This window comes from Triticum aestivum, chromosome 2B, assembly GCF_018294505.1.
Source record: "Triticum aestivum cultivar Chinese Spring chromosome 2B, IWGSC CS RefSeq v2.1, whole genome shotgun sequence".
Classification (NCBI taxonomy): Eukaryota; Viridiplantae; Streptophyta; class Magnoliopsida; order Poales; family Poaceae; genus Triticum; species Triticum aestivum.
This window is the reverse complement of record NC_057798.1, coordinates 523,979,672-523,996,315: the sequence shown is the minus strand read 5'-3', so window position 1 is coordinate 523,996,315 and position 16,644 is coordinate 523,979,672.

The following is a 16,644-nucleotide window of genomic DNA, read 5'->3' as shown; positions in this document are numbered from 1 at the left end:
TGTTACTTGCTTGAGATTCGATCGTCAGCATCTCAATACCTAGTTCAATCTCGTTACCGGCAAGTCTCTTTACTCGTTTCATAATACATCATCCCACAACTAACTCATTAGTTGCAATTCTTGCAAGGCTTAAGTGATGTGCATTACCGAGTGGGCCCAGAGATACCTCTCCATCAATCGGAGTGACAAATCCTAATCTCGAAATACGCCAACCCAACATGTACCTTTGGAGACACCTGTAGAGCACCTTTATAATCACCCAGTTACGTTGTGACGTTTGGTAGCACACAAAGTGTTCCTCCGGTAAACGGGAGTTGCATAATCTCATAGTCATAGGAACATGTATAAGTCAAGAAGAAAGCAATAGCAACATACGAAATGATCGAGTGCTAAGCTAACGGAATGGGTCAAGTCAATCACATCATTGTCCTAATGATGTGATCCCGTTAATCAAATGACAACTCATGTCAATGGTTAGGAAACATAACCATCTTTGATTAACGAGCTAGTCAAGAAGAGGCATACCAGTGACACTCTGTTTGTTCATGTATTCACACAAGTATTATGTTTCTGGTTAATACAACTCTAGCATGAATAATAAACATTTATCATGATATAAGGAAATATAAATAACAACTTTATTATTGCCTCTAGGGCATATTTCCTTCAGTCTCCCACTTGCACTAGAGTCAATAATCTAGATTACACAGTAATGATTGTAACACCCATGGAGCCTTTGTGTTGATCATGTTTTGCTCGTGGAAGAGGCTTAGTCAACGGGTCTGGAACATTCAGATCCGTGTGTATCTTGCAAATTTCTATGTCTCCCACCTAGACTAGATCCCGCATGGAGTTGAAGCGTCTCTTGCTGTGCTTGGTTCTCTTGTGAAATCTGGATTCCTTTGCCAAGGAAATTGCACCAGTATTGTCACAAAAGATTTCCATTCGTCTCGATGCACTAGGTATGACTCCTAGATCGGATATGAACTCCTTCATCCAGACTCCCTCATTTGCTGCTTCCAAAGCAGCTATGTACTCCGCTTCACACGTAGATCCCGCCACAACGCTTTGTTTAGAACTGCACAAACTGACAGCTTTGCCGTTCAATGTAAACACGTATCCGGTTTGCGATTTAGAATCGTCCAGATCAGTGTCAAAGCTTGCATCGACGTAACCATTTACGACTAGCTCTTTGTCACCTCCATAAACGAGAAACATATCCTTAGTCCTTTTCAGGTATTTCAGGATGTTCTTGACCACTGTCTAGTGATCCACTCCTGGATTACTTTGGTACCTTCCTGCTAAACTTATAGCAAGGCACACATCAGGTCTGGTACACAGCATTGCATACATGATAGAGCCTATGGCTGAAGCATAGGGAACATCTTTCATCTTCTCTCTATCTTCTGCAGTGGTCGGGCATTGAGTCTTACTCAACTTCACACCTTGTAACACAGGCAAGAACCCTTTCTTTGCTTGTTCCATTTTGAACTTCTTCAAAACTTTGTCAAGGTATGTGCTTTGTGAAAGTCCAATTAACCGTCTTGATCTATCTCTATAGATCTTGATGCCCAATATGTAAGTAGCTTCACCGAGGTCCTTCATTGAAAAACTCTTATTCAAGTATCCCTTTGTGCTATCCAGAAATTATATATCATTTCCAATCAGCAATATGTCATCCACACATAATATCAGAAATGCTATAGAGCTCCCACTCACTTTCTTGTAAATACAGGCTTCTCCAAAAGTCTGTATAAAGCCAAATGCTTTGATCACACTATCAAAGCGTTTATTCCAACTCCGAGAGGCTTGCACCAGTCCATAAATGGATCGCTGGAGCTTGCACACTTTGTTAGCTCCCTTTGGATCGACAAAACCTTCTGGTTGCATCATATACAACTCTTCTTCTAGAAATCCATTCAGGAATGCAGTTTTGACATCCATTTGCCAAATTTCATAATCATAAAATGCGGCAATTGCTAACATGATTCAGACAGACTTAAGCATCGCTACGGGTGAGAAAGTCTCATTGTAGTCAATCCCTTGAACTTGTCGAAAACCTTTTGCAACAAGTCGAGCTTTACAGACAGTAACATTACCGTCAGCGTTAGTCTTCTTCTTGAAGATCCATTTTTTCTCAATGGCTTGCCGATCATCTGGCAGGTCAACCAAAGTCCACACTTTGTTCTCATACATGGATCCCATCTTAGATTTCATGGCTTCAAGCCATTTTGCAGAATCTGGGCTCACCATCGCTTCTTCATAGTTCGTAGGTTCGTCATGGTCTAGTAACGTAACCTCTAGAATAGGATTACCGTACCACTCTGGTGCGGATCTTACTCTGGTTGACCTACGAGGTTGAACAACAACTTGATCTGAAGTTTCATGATCATCATCATTAACTTCCTCACTAATTGGTGTAGACGTCACAGGAACCGGTTTCTGTGATGAACTACTTTCCAATAAGGGAGCAGGTACAGTTACCTCATCAAGTTCTACTTTCCTCCCACTCACTTTGTCGGTGTCAAAACCGGCGGATCTCGGGTAGGGGGTCCCGAACTGTGCGTCTAGGCGGATGGTAACAGGAGACAAGGGACACGATGTTTTTACCCAGGTTCGGGCCCTCTCGGTGGAGGTAAAACCCTACTCCTGCTTGATTAATATTGATGATATCGGTAGTACAAGAGTAGATCTACCACGAGATTAAGGAGGCTAAACCCTAGAAGCTAGCCTATGGTATGATTGTTGTTCGTCCTACGGACTAAAACCCTCCGGTTTATATAGACACCGGAGAGGGCTAGGGTTACACAGAGTCGGTTACAATGAAGGAAAGCTCCATCCGGACACGGGACGGAGTCTTCAATCTTGTATCTTCATAATCTGGGAGTCCGGCCGACGGTGATAGTTCGGCTATCCGGACACCCCCTAGTCCAGGACTCCCTCAGTAGCCCCCGAACCAGGCTTCAATGACGACGAGTCCGGCGCGCATATTGTCTTCGGCATTGCAAGGCGGGTTCTCTTCCAAATTCCATGTGCTTGCCGAATGGTGTCCGGCTTCTTATAAATGCTGCGCTCCTTGGCTTCCACGTCCAGTAATGGCCATCTTCCACATGTCGTACGAATGCGAAAAGCTAGGGTATTTTTACATTCTACCCCCTAGCTGCGCGAATGAGCTGCCTATAAAGGGAGGCGAGGATCTAGATCCGAATCACACCATCCTCCTTCCGCGAGTATTCATCGGAGCGCCTCTGACGAAAAATCCATTCCATCATGGACAGTCGACGCGGCTCCTCCTCTCGCGCTCCCAGCCCTCAGCCAGGAGATTGGGGGAGATGCTCGGTCCCGCATAGTGAGCTGGTGACGCTCCAAGCCGAGGGATTTCTTCACCCAGCCTTTATGGTTCCGGTTCGAGCCGGACTTGCCACCTACAAGGGCGGAAAGCAGGCGGAGAGCGTCCCCAATCCCTCCAAAGGAGAGCGGGTATGCTTCGTACCTTATCTAATAAGAGGACTCGGATTTCCCATACATCCGTTTCTCCGAGGGCTCCTGGAGTTCTATGGGCTCTAGCTTCACCACCTTACGCCTGTCTCCATCCTGCACATCGCGGGCTTCGTGGCCCTTTGCGAGCTGTTCTTGGGTGTCGAGGCCCATTTTACGCTATGGAAGAGATTATTCTGCCTCGTACCCCGTTCTCATGAGGGGTCGATATATCAAGTGGGCGGAGCCGAACTATGGTGCATCGCCGGGACTGGATATCTATCCGGAACCCCAAAGAAGGCGTCCAAAGACTGGCCTTCAGAATGGTTTTATATGGAAGACGCCCTGCTACCGGACCCAGTTCGGATCGGCCTCCCGGAGTTTAGCAACACTCCTCTGAAGAAACGCCTGAGTTGGCGCCCGCGGAGCCCTCAACAAGAGAATGATAGGAACGTCCAATATCTTATGGGCCAAATAAGGTTATTGGCTCATTCCGGATTGACCATGATTGGGGTCATGGCCACATGCATTATGCGAGGGGTGCTGCCACTCCAATATAGTGGCCACCCCATGTGGGATTTCAACGGGGAGGATGATGCCACCCGTCATGGCCGCAAGGGGCCGGGATCGGTCGCCGATCTGGTGAAGATTCTGTCCGGCCTATACAAAGGGGAGAAGGAGGACTTCCTCCGTGCTAGTCCATCAAATGGATTTTCCATGAACAACCCTCGGAGCCGGGTAAGAGGACGTTTGTCTATCCGATCCATATTCCCAAAGTTAAGTGTCTCACTTTGTGATTTCGACGCAGGAACTGCGCCGGGCCGTAGAGGACATACACAGCCTGGCTCCACAACCCGAGGATCCTGGACGGTCCCTCAATCCGGCCTCCGAAGAGGATCCGGCCATAAAGGTGGAGCTGATCGATGGGGTGTTCCACCAACTTAGCATCGACAATGCTTTGGTTGCCATTACGGCCGACTACCCTGGAATATCTCCGGTTTCCCAGGTAACTGCGACCGGAGTCCTGATACCATTACCCATCCATGCTTATCTCTGATCACCGTGTACCAATGGTGTTCCGCAGGAGGTGCCATTAAGGCAGGAAGCCGAGCCTGCGGCGGCCGTCCAACAGGAGGCAGCTCGGCCCAGCAAGCAGAAGAGAAGTGCGGCGCGAATCGAGACGTCGCCGCAACGGTATGGCGCGCCACCATGTTTCCGGGAAGGATTCCTGGAAGGCATATTAACGCTCGTGGTTTTTTCAGGAGAAAGAGCGCTCGCCGGACTGTGTCCGGAGAGATTGCCAATCAAACCTCCACCGGCCAGGCTCCAAGCCAGGTCCGGAGGGGGAGGCGAACGCAAGGCGCGCGTCAGGTGCTCCTCCAATAGAGGACGCCGACAGGTTGTCCACCACCAGATCTGAGGTGGAGAGCGCCATGAATCACAGGCGCCGCCGGATAGTTCTTCGTGATGCATGCTTCTCCCCGGAGGCGTTAAATGCCTTTAATTCGGGAGATGCACACCCGGAGTTCGTGCTGCTCAAGATGGTCTAGCCAGAGCCATGGAGCAGTATGTAAAAGACATACAGTTGAGATATTTTGACAGTTATATATGCCAGTAGCCCCCGAGACTTAAAATAGTTAGAAAAACTGATTTAAGGATCATTTGTTATGCAGGATCTTGCGGAGAAGAATACCCACCTGTCCCAAGAGCTTCAAGAGTGCAAGGCCCAACTTGAGGCCGCACTGGCCGCCACAGGGGGAGCCACAGAGACCCCCTCTGGTAATATATACTTCGAAAGATAAGTAATTTGTGAAGTGCGGCGTGTGTATAAGTCTGACAATAATATTGCAGATGGCACCGGACTAGATCCGGACAAGCAACAGCTAGTACGCCAGCTGAAGGCTGGTGAGAAGGTGCTTACGAGGGTGCGGTAAGAGAAGAATAAGATCCAAGATGCCAACACCCAGCTGGACGAGGAACTAAAAGATGTTCGGGCCTAGCTGTCTAACTCCGTGAAGGAGAATCGGCGGCTTCATCGCGGCATTTATAGTAAGTGCTTGAGCAAACTTTCAAAAAGAAGAGTTCTGGGAGGAAGTCGATTGACAGAAATATGTCTGTAGGCGTGCTCACAAGTCGTCCTGCGGAGGAAATGCCCGGTTCAACGGGTGACCTACTTCTCGAGCTGCTGCAACTGCACGAACGAGTTCAGCAGGTGATGAGCGGAGTCGCCCAGGCCTTGTGGCCATCCATGTCCCTACTCGAAGGTCTTGGAGAGCTCGCGGAGAAGCTTCAGGTAGCACGGCGGCGCTTTCGGTTGTGGAAGATATCGGCCTGCCGTCAGGGCGCCAGGGAGGCCTGGGCCATGGTGAAGACACGGTATGCGAAGGCTGACCCAAACCACATGGCCGAGGTCGGACCTGTGGGGCCCGATGGGAAGGAGATCCCTGTGAGCTTAGTGTACGACCAAGTAGAGTTGGCCGCAAAGTATTCACAGCGGGACTGTAAACTAGATAGTTTATTAGATGGTATCGAAGAGGAATACCATCAGTCAGCTTGACTATGTAATTTAAAATGACATGAAAAATGCCTTCTAGCCGGATTGTAGATCATTTGTCATTGCGGACCTTTTCGCTTCAACCTCGGGACCCCATAGTCCAGAGTGTGTCCGAATACCCTCACGGTTATGTAAAAAACCGGGGCATGCATGGAGACCAGGCGTAGGGGTCATTAGTGCTTTATCAGACAAGTGCCCAACTAGTTATGTTATATTACATGGTTAGTAAGAAACATCTTCCAGGGAGAATAGTTCCGTTAGGGGTTCCTTTCCCTGGGAGGCATGCCCTAAAGTGCATGTCCAGACTGCAAAAAAAGCAGGAAAGCATCTGGGGGCAGATAAATAAATAGGTAAGAAATCATCTTTCAATTCACCGACCGAATATTCCCTTAAGAACGCTAGCTTTCGGCTTCACCCAGTCTGAGGTACACATCCGGCTGACCCGGTAGTAACAATCGCAGAGGTGCTCCCTTTACCTCCTAGCCGAACAATCGGGAACGTAGGGGTAAGCACAGGAGCCAGGCAACCCAGCTTGGCCAAAACTTAAGTCATATCGATGCATATAATGGTGAATAAAAGGTACATGCGGAAGTGTGATACATGTGTTGGGTATAAAGACCGTATAAATAAGCTTCTGTTAAAGAAAGCCCCCAGGTATAATGAGTGCGAGTAGCACGTCAAGTGTGTACGAACAATGCGCAGGCGAGCCACCGAGGGCCCATGAGAGAAAAAAAGAAAGAAGGGGGGTGGTAGAAAAATAAAAGACAGTGAAAGTATGAAATATGGACGGGGGAGGAAGACGAACTCAAAGTCCGGCGCTAGGCGTAGAATCTTCGGAGACGGGCTGCGTTCCATGGATTTGGCTCGAGTCGGTTATCCGATGCGTTTCACAGACGGTACGCTCCGCCGGTCAGGACTTGGTCGATGATGAAGGGACCTTCCCACTTGGGCTTGAATTTGTCCTTTTTCTTGTCCGGCAGGCGTAGAACTAGTTCGCCAACATTGTAAGTTTTGGCCCATACTTCTCTGCTTTGATATCTTCGAGCTTGCTGTTGATAGAATGCGGAACGAGCTTTTGCCACGTCACGCTCCTCCTCTAAGGCGTCCAAACTGTCTTGCCGATCCAGCTCGGCTTCCCTTTCCTCGTACATGCGCACGCGAGGTGAGTCATGAATTATGTCGCAGGGCAAAACTGCCTCTGTGCCGTATACCATAAAAAATGGTGTGAATCCGGTAGTGCGGTTCGGCATGGTTCGCAGCCCCCAGAGTACGGAGTCGAGCTCCTCTACCCAGTGTGTGTTGGATTCCTTAAGGGACCGCACTAGTCTGGGTTTGATGCCGCTCATGATTAGACCATTTTCTCGTTCGACTTGACCATTAGTTTGAGGGTGATAGACTGAAGCATAGTCGAGCTTGATGCCCATGTTTTTGCACCAGAGTTTAACTTCATCGGCCGTGAAGTTCATGCCGTTATCAGTGATGATGCTGTGGGGGACGCCGTAATGGTGTACTACCCCTGATATGAAGTCTATCACGGGTCCGGATTTGGCCGTCTTAACTGGCTTGGCCTCTATCCATTTGGTGAATTTATCCACCATGACCAATAGGTATTTTTGCTTGTGGGTTCCCCCTTTAAGGGGTAACCATATCAAGCCCCCAGACCACGAATGGCCAGGTGATGGGTATAGTTTTCAGGGCGGTGGGAGGCATGTGGCTTTGATTAGCAAAGAGCTGGAAACCGACGCATTGTTGGACTAAATCCTGAGCGTCTGCCCGGGCCGTTGGCCAATAAAATCCTGTATGGAAGGCCTTGCTTACAAGGGCCCGGGCTGCGGCGTGGTGCCCACCGAGTCCGGCATGTATTTCAGCCAGAGGATTTCGCCCTTCCTCTTCGGAGATACACCTTTGAAGGACTCGGTTGTGCTTTTCTTATAGAGCTCTCCTTCATGGGATCGCCGTACTATGCAGCGGGCCTCGTTTTGGTCCTCGGGAAGTTCCTGCCTATTTAAGTAAGCTAGGAATGGCTCGGTCCACGGGGCAATGACTGCCATTATTTCGTGGGCTGAAGGTGTTGTTTCGTTGGCAGAACCACCGATTGTGTCAGAATGTGCGGTGTCGGGCGGTGCGGTTGGGTCCGGATTGTTGCTTCTGGACTCCACTTCCCATAGTACGGATGGCTTGAAAAGCCGTTCCGGGAAGATGTTGGGAGGGACGGCATCGCGCTTTGCGCCGATGCGTGCCAATAGTCCGCCCCTTGATTATTATCCCGGGCTATATGGTGAAATTCGAGCCCTTCAAACCGAGCTGACATTTTCAGAACGGCGTTACGGTAAGCTACCATTTTCGGATCCTTGGCGTCAAAGTCTCCATTTATTTGGGATATCGCGAGGTTCGAATCCTCTCGCACTTCTAGGTGTTTAATGCCCATGGAGATCGCCATCCGGAGGCCATGTAGAAGGGCCTCGTATTCGACTGCGTTGTTGGAGTCCGTGTACATTATCTGGAGTATGTATTAGACTGTGTCTCTGGTTGGGGACGTCAGGACGACGCCAGCCCCCAGGCCGGCCAGCATTTTGGAGCCGTCAAAGTGCATGATCCAATTAGAGTATGGGTCGTACTCTTTAGGGAGTCCGGCTTCAGTCCATTCGGCGATGAAGTCGGCCAAAACTTGAGACTTGATAGCTCACCGTGGTTTATAGGTTATGTCGAATGGTAGGAGCTCGATGGCCCATTTTGCAATCCTGCCAGTCGCGTCGCGGTTGTTTATAATGTCATTGAGAGGTACTTCGGAGGCTACTATTATCGAACACTCTTGAAAGTAGTGTCGCAGCTTCCGGGATGCCATGAACACTGCGTACGCTATCTTTTGATAATGTGGATACCGGGACTTGCATGGAGTTAGGACAGTGGATACGTAGTACACTGGTTTTTGAAGAGGGAACTTGTGTCCGTCCATTTCTCATTCGACGACGAGCACCGCGCTTACAACTTGATGTGTTGCCGCGATATATAATAACATTGGTTCGCCCAAGTTGGGCGCGGCCAGGACTGGATTTGTTGCCAATATGGCCTTTATTTCTTCGAGTCTGACCATGGCGGCATCCGTCCACTCGAAGTGTTCGGTGCGCCGGAGGAGGCGATAAAGGGGTAATGCCTTTTCTCCTAAGCGGGAGATGAAACGGCTTAGAGCCGCCACGCATCCAGTCAATTTTTGTATTTGCTTGAGGTCTTTTGGGATATCCAATTGTGACAGAACTCGGATCTTGGCTAGGTTTGCTTCAATTCCTCTACCGGATACAATGAAGCCCAAGAGCTTTCCGGCTGGTACGCCGAAAACACATTTCTCCGGATTGAGCTTAATGTCATATGCTCGGAGATTGTTGAATGTGAGCCTCAAGTCGTCTACTAGAGTTTCGACGTGTTTGGATTTGACGACCACATCGTCTACGTATGCCTCCACTGTTTTGCCGATCTGGTTTGCCAGACATGTCTGAATCATGCGCTGATATGTTGCGCCGGCGTTTTTTAGCCCGAAGGGCATTGTGTTGAAGCAGAATGGCCCGTATGGAGTGATGAATGCCATTGCGGCTTGGTCTGGCTCCGCCATCTTGATTTGATGGTAGCCAGAGTATGCGTCGAGGAAGCACAATGAATCGTGCCCTGCGGTAGCGTCGATAATTTGGTCGATGCGGGGAAGGGGGAAGGGATCCTTTGGGCAAGCCTTGTTAAGGTCCTTGAAATCGATACACAGGCGCCAGGATTTGTCCTTCTTTGGTACCATTACCAGGTTTGCTAGCCAGTCCGGATGTTTTATATCTCTGATGAATCCGGCTTCTAATAGTTTGGCTAGCTCCTCTCCCATTGCCTGTCTTTTGGGTTCGGAAAATCGCCGAAGAGCATGTTTGACTGGCTTGAATCCTTTTAGGATATTTAGGTTGTGCTCTGCCAGCCGGCGTGGGATTCCTGGCATGTCTGAAGGGTGCCAGGCAAAAATGTCCCAATTTTCCCATAGGAATTCTCGTAGTGCGGCGTCTACATCAGGGTTTAATTGTGCCCCAATGGAGGTCGTCTTTGTAGGGTCCGTTGGATGGACTTGGAATTTGACTATTTCATCCGCTGGCTTAAAAGAGGTGGACTTGGATCTTTTCTCAAGTATCACGTCGTCCCTGTTCACCGTGGAGTGCAGCGCTGTGAGTTCCTCGGCCGCTAGGGCTTCAGATAGCACCTCTAGGGCTAGTGCGGCTGTCTTATTTTTGGCACGGAGTGCTACGTCCGGATCACTGGCAAGGGTGATGATTCCATTGGGCCCGGGCATTTTGAGCTTCATGTACCCATAATGGGCTATAGCTTTAAAAATAGTGAATGCCTCTCGTCCTAATAAAGCGTGATATTCGCTGCTGAACGGGGCCACATGGAACATGATCTCCTCGGACCTGTAGTTGTCCGGTGAGCCGAATACCACATCCAGTGTGATTTTTCCTGTGCAGCATGCTTCCCGACTAGGGATTATTCCTCTGAAGGTTGTGTTGCTTCGCTCAATGCGGCTCCAGTCTACTTCCATTTTTTGAAGGGTTTCCTCGTAGATGAGGTTTAATCCGCTGCCGCCATCCATGAGTATCTTAGTAAGGCGAAAGTTGTCCACTATTGGACTAAGGACCAATGCGGCTGGTGCTCGGGCTGTTCGTAATTTAGGTTCGTCACTGGCGTTAAAGGTAATAGCCATGTCACTCCATGGATTTATTGTTGCTACTTGGTAGACTTCGGCGAGGCTGCGGAGTGTTCGTTTCCGCATATTATTTGATGCGAAAGTCTCGAAGACTGTTAGTACCGTACTGGTACTGCTGGGCTGGTTCTCTGGGGCTAGAAGCTCTTCGCCACTTTTGGCCACCTGCCGTAGTATCCAACATGCTCGAAGGCTATGTGTTGGAGTGGTGCCCTCTGTACTATGGATTTTGCAGGGTCCGCTGAGCCATCCCTCCAGTATGGTTCCGTGCCCTTTAGGGGTTTTTTTCTTTTTGGTTTTTAACCCAGGTGCCTGAATATGATGCACCCTTTTATTTCGGACTAGGCTCGTGTTCGGAGCCAGATTGTCCCAAAATTTGGTTTCGGTTTTCCAGGCACTCTCCATCGCACAGTACTTTCGTACTATGGACGCCAAGTCGGCGAACCGTGTAATTTCGCGACGACTTATGGCATTCATGATCCCCTTGTCCGTGCAATTATTGCAGAAAATTGAGATTGTGCTTTCCTCACGGCCGTCCTTTATCCTGTCCATAACTAGGAGGAATCTGGCCTAGTAATGGTGTACTGTTTCAGCGAGCTCTTGCCGGATTCGGGATAGATCGCTTGTGTTTGGGTGGGCGGGTGGAATTAAATTCGGAACCCCGTCCAATCTAAGACTCAAGGGCCGAAAAGTTTCCGAACATGGAAGCTTGGGTTGCTGGATGTTGTCCAACGAATATGGCCCGCTGCCTGACTTTAGGTTCAGTGCTTGATTGACGTTCGTCCCTCCGTGGGAATCCGGCATGGAGGGGTCGGGAATTCGGACATAGCTTGTCCTTAATGTAGAAGAAGAGTTGCCGTGTTGTTCCTCCACCATGGCAACGTGGTGGGTAGCCTAGGGAGAGTTGATCTCTCTCAGATCGGCTTTAGGCCCGATCTGATCATAGTCTGTAGCGACTCCCAGGGCGGCGATGCGATCCAAGAGCTCGTTTACGGAGGAGAGCTCCATCGGATCTAGCTGCTCGGCGAGTTCTGAGTTGACATGAAGATCGCTTTTGATGACCCGAGAGGTCATCGTCGGCGCGACGGCCGAACAGGCAGTCATAAGAAAACCGCCTAGCCGGATAGTTTGGCCGATGGCCAAAGCTCCTTTGGCAACGGTGCCGTCTTTAAAGACGGGACGAGGCATCCTTCCTGATGGCGACGGCATAGAGGAACTCTCAATGAAAGCACCAATGTCGGTGTCAAAACCGGCGGATCTCGGGTAGGGGGTCCCGAACTGTGCGTCTAGGCGGATGGTAACAGGAGACAAGGGACACGATGTTTTTACCCAGGTTCGGGCCCTCTCGGTGGAGGTAAAACCCTACTCCTGCTTGATTAATATTGATGATATGGGTAGTACAATAGTAGATCTACCACGAGATCAAGGAGGCTAAACCCTAGAAGCTAGCCTATGGTATGATTGTTGTTCGTCCTACGGACTAAAACCCTCCGGTTTATATAGACACCGGAGAGGGCTAGGGTTACACAGAGTCGGTTACAATGGTAGGAGATCTACATATCCGTATCGCCAAGCTTGCCTTCTACGCCAAGCAAAGCTCCATCCGGACACGGGACAGAGTCTTCAATCTTGTATCTTCATAGTCTGGGAGTCCGACCGACGGTGATAGTTCGGCTATCCAGACACCCCCTAGTCCAGGACTCCCTCACACTTCTTACGAGAGAAACTCCTTCTCCAGAAAGATTCCAAATTTAGCAACAAAAGTCTTGCCTTCGGATCTGTGATAGAAGGTGTACCCAACAGTCTCTTTTGGGTATCCTATGAAGACACATTTCTCCGATTTGGGTTCGAGCTTATCAGGTTGATGCTTTTTCACATAAGCATCGCAGCCCCAAATTTTAAGAAACGACAGCTTTGGTTTCTTTCCAAACCACAATTCATAAGGCGTCGTCTCAATGGATTTTGATGGTGCCCTATTTAACGTGAATGTAGCCGTCTCTAAAGCATAACCCCAAAATGATAGCGGTAAATCGGTAAGAGACATCATAGCTCACACCATATCTAGTAAAGTACGATTACAACGTTCGGACACACCATTACGTTGTGGTGTTCCGGGTGGCGTGAGTTGCGAAACTATTCCGCATTATTTTAAATTTAGACCAAACTCGTAACTCAAATATTCTCGTCCATGATCAGATCGTAGAAACTTTATTTTCTTGTTACAATGATTTTCAACTTCACTCTGAAATTCTTTGAACTTTTCAAATGTTTCAGACTTATGTTTCATTAAGTAGATATACCCATATATGCTTAAATCATCTGTGAAGGTGAGAGAATGACGATACCCGCCGCGAGCCTCAACATTCATTGGACCACATACATCTGTATGTATGATTTCCAACAAATCTGTTGCTCGCTCCATAGTTTCAGAGAACGGCGTTTTAGTCATCTTGCCCATGAGGCACGGTTCGCAAGTACCAAGTGATTCATAATCAAGTGATTCTAAAAGTCCATCAGTATGGAGTTTCTTCATGCGCTTTACACTGATATGACCTAAACGGCAGTGCCACAAATAAGTTGCACTATCATTATCAACTCTGCATCTTTTGGCTTCAATATTATGAATATGTGTATCACTACTATCGAGATTCAACAAAAATAGACCACTCTTCAAGGGTGCATGACCATAAAAGATATTACTCATATAAATAGAACAACCATTATTCTCTGATTTAAGTGAATAACCGTCTCACATCAAACAAGATCCAAATATAATGTTCATGCTCAATCCTGGCACCAAATAAAAATTATTCAGGTCTAAAACTAATACCGAAGGTAGATGTAGATGTAGCGTGCCGACCGCAATCACATCGACTTTGGAACCATTTCCCACGCACATCGTCACCTCGTCCTTATCTAATCTTCGCTTAATTCGTAGTCCCTGTTTCGAGTTGCAAATATTAGCAACAGAACCAGTATCAAATACCCAGGTGCTACTACGAGCATTAGTAAGGTACACATCAATAACATGTATATCACATATACCTTTTTTCACCTTGCCATCCTTCTTATCCGCCAAATACTTGGGGCAGTTCCGCTTCCAGTGACCAGTCTGCTTGAAGTAGAAGCACTCAGTCTCAGGCTTAGGTCCAGACTTGGGTTTCTTCTCCTGAGCAGCAACTTGTTTGTTGTTCTTCTTGAAGTTCCCCTTCTTCTTCCCTTTGCCCTTTTTCTTGAAACTGGTGGTCTTATTGACCATCAACACTTGATGCTCCTTCTTGATTTCTACCTCCGGAGCCTTTAGCATTGCGAAGAGCTCGAGAATCGTCTTATCCATCCCTTGCATGTTATAGTTCATCACGAAGCTCTTGTAGCTTGGTGGCAGTGATTGAAGAATTCTGTCAATGACGCTATCATCCGGAAGATTAACTCCCAGTTGAATCAAGTGATTGTTATACCCAGACATTCTGAGTATATGCTCACTGATAGAACTATTCTCCTCCATCTTACAGTTGTAGAACTTATTAGAGACTTCATATCTCTCAATCTGGGCATTTGCTCCATGACGTTCAAAACGTCGTTGAAGTCCCGGTTCTAAGCCGTAAAGCATGGCACACTGAACTATCGAGTAGTCATCAGCTTTGCTCTGCCAGACATTCATAACATCTGGTGTTGCTCCTGCAGCAGGTTTGGCACCTAGTGGTGCTTCCAGGACGTAATTCTTCTGTGCAGCAATGAGGATAATCATCAAGTTACGGACCTAGTCCATGTAATTGCTACCATCATCTTTCAACTTTGCTTTCTCAAGGAACGCATTAAAATTCAATGGAACAATAGCACGGGCCATCTATCTACAACAACATAGACAAGCAAGATACTATCAGGTACTAAGTTCATGATAAATTTAAGTTCAATTAATCATATTACTTAAGAACTCCCACTTAGATGGACATCCCTCTAATCCTCTAAGTGATCACGTGATCCATATCAATTAAACCATGTCCGATCATCACGTGAGATGGAGTAGTTTCAATGGTGAACATCACTATGTTGATCATATCTACTATATGATTCACGCTCGACCTTTCGGTCTTAGTGTTCCGAGGCCATATCTGTTATATGCTAGGCTCGTCAAGTTTAATCTGAGTATTCCATGTGTGCAACGGTGCATACTTAGGGAGAACACTTATACCTTGATAATTTAGTGAGAGATCATCTTATAATGCTATCATCAATCAAAGCAAGATAAGATGCATAAAAGATAAACATCACATGAAATCAATATAAGTGATATGATATGGACATCATAATCTTGTGCTTGTGATCTCCATCTCCGAAGCACCGTCATGATCACCATCGTCACCGGTGCGACACCTTGATCTCCATCGTAGCATCGTTGTCGTCTTGCCAATTTATGCTTCTACGACTATCGCTGCCGCTTAGTGATAAAATAAAGCATTACAGGGCGATTGCATTGCATACAATAAAGCTACAACCATATGGCTCCTACCGGTTGCCGATAACTCGGTTACAAAAACATGATCATCTCATACAATAAAATATAGCATCATGCCTTGACCATATCACATCACAACATGCCCTGCAAAAACAAGTTAGACGTCCTCTACTTTGTTGTTGCAAGTTTTACGTTGCTGCTATGGGATGAGCAAGAACCGTTCTTACCTACGCCTCAAAATCACAATGATAGTTCGTCAAGTTAGTGTTGTTTTAACCTTCTCAAGGACCGGGCATAGCCACACTCGGTTCAACTAAAGTTGGAGAAACTGACACCCGCCAGCCACCTGTGTGCAAAGCACGTCGGTAGAACTAGTCTCGCGTAAGCGTACGCGTAATGTTGGTCCGGGACGCTTCATCCAACAATACCGCCGTACCAAAGTATGACATGCTGGTAAGCAGTATGCCTTGTATCGCCCACAACTCACTTGTGTTCTACTCGTGCATATAACATCAACGCATAAAAAAAGGCTCGGATGCCACTGTTGGGGAACGTAGTAATTTCAGAAAAAATCCTACGCACACGCAGGATCATGGTGATGCATAGCAACGAGAGGAGAGAGTGTGTCCATGTACCCTCGTAGACCGAAAGCGGAAGCGTTAGCACAACACGGTTGATGTAGTCGTACGTCTTCACGATCCGACCGATCAAGTACTAAACGCACGGCACCTCCGAGTTCAGCACACATTCAGCTCGATGACGTCCCACGAACTCCGATCCAGCCGAGTGTTGAGGGAGAGTTTTGTCAGCACGATGGCGTGGTGACGATGTTGATGTTCTACCGACGCAGGGCTTTGCCTAAGCACCGCTATGATATGATCGTGGTGGATTATGGTGGAGGGGGGGCACCGCACATGGCTAAGAGATCAATGATCAATTGTTGTGTCTATGGGGTGGCCCCCGTATATAAAGGAGCAAGGGGGGAGAGGCGGCCGGCCAGGAGGGGGCGTGCCAGGAGAAGTCCTACTCCCACCGGGAGTAGGAATCCCTTCCTTCCTTGTTGGATTAGGAGAAGGGGGGAAGGAGGAGGAAGAGAGGAAGGAAAGGGGGGCGCCGCCCCCCCCCCCCCTCCTTGTCCAATTCAGACTAGAGGGGGAGGGGCGTGCGGCCTGCCCTGGACGCCTCTCCTCTTCTCCACTAAGGCCCATGTAGGCCCATTAAACCCCCGGGGGGTTCCGGTAACCCCCCCCCCCCCCCCGGTACTCTGGTATGTATCCGATAACCCCCGGAACCATTCTGGTGTCCGAATATAGTCGTCCAATATATCAATCTTCATGTCTCAAACATTTCGAGACTCCTCGTCATGTCTGTGATCACATCCGGGACACCGAACTACCTTCGGTACATCAAAATACATAAAATCATAATATAACC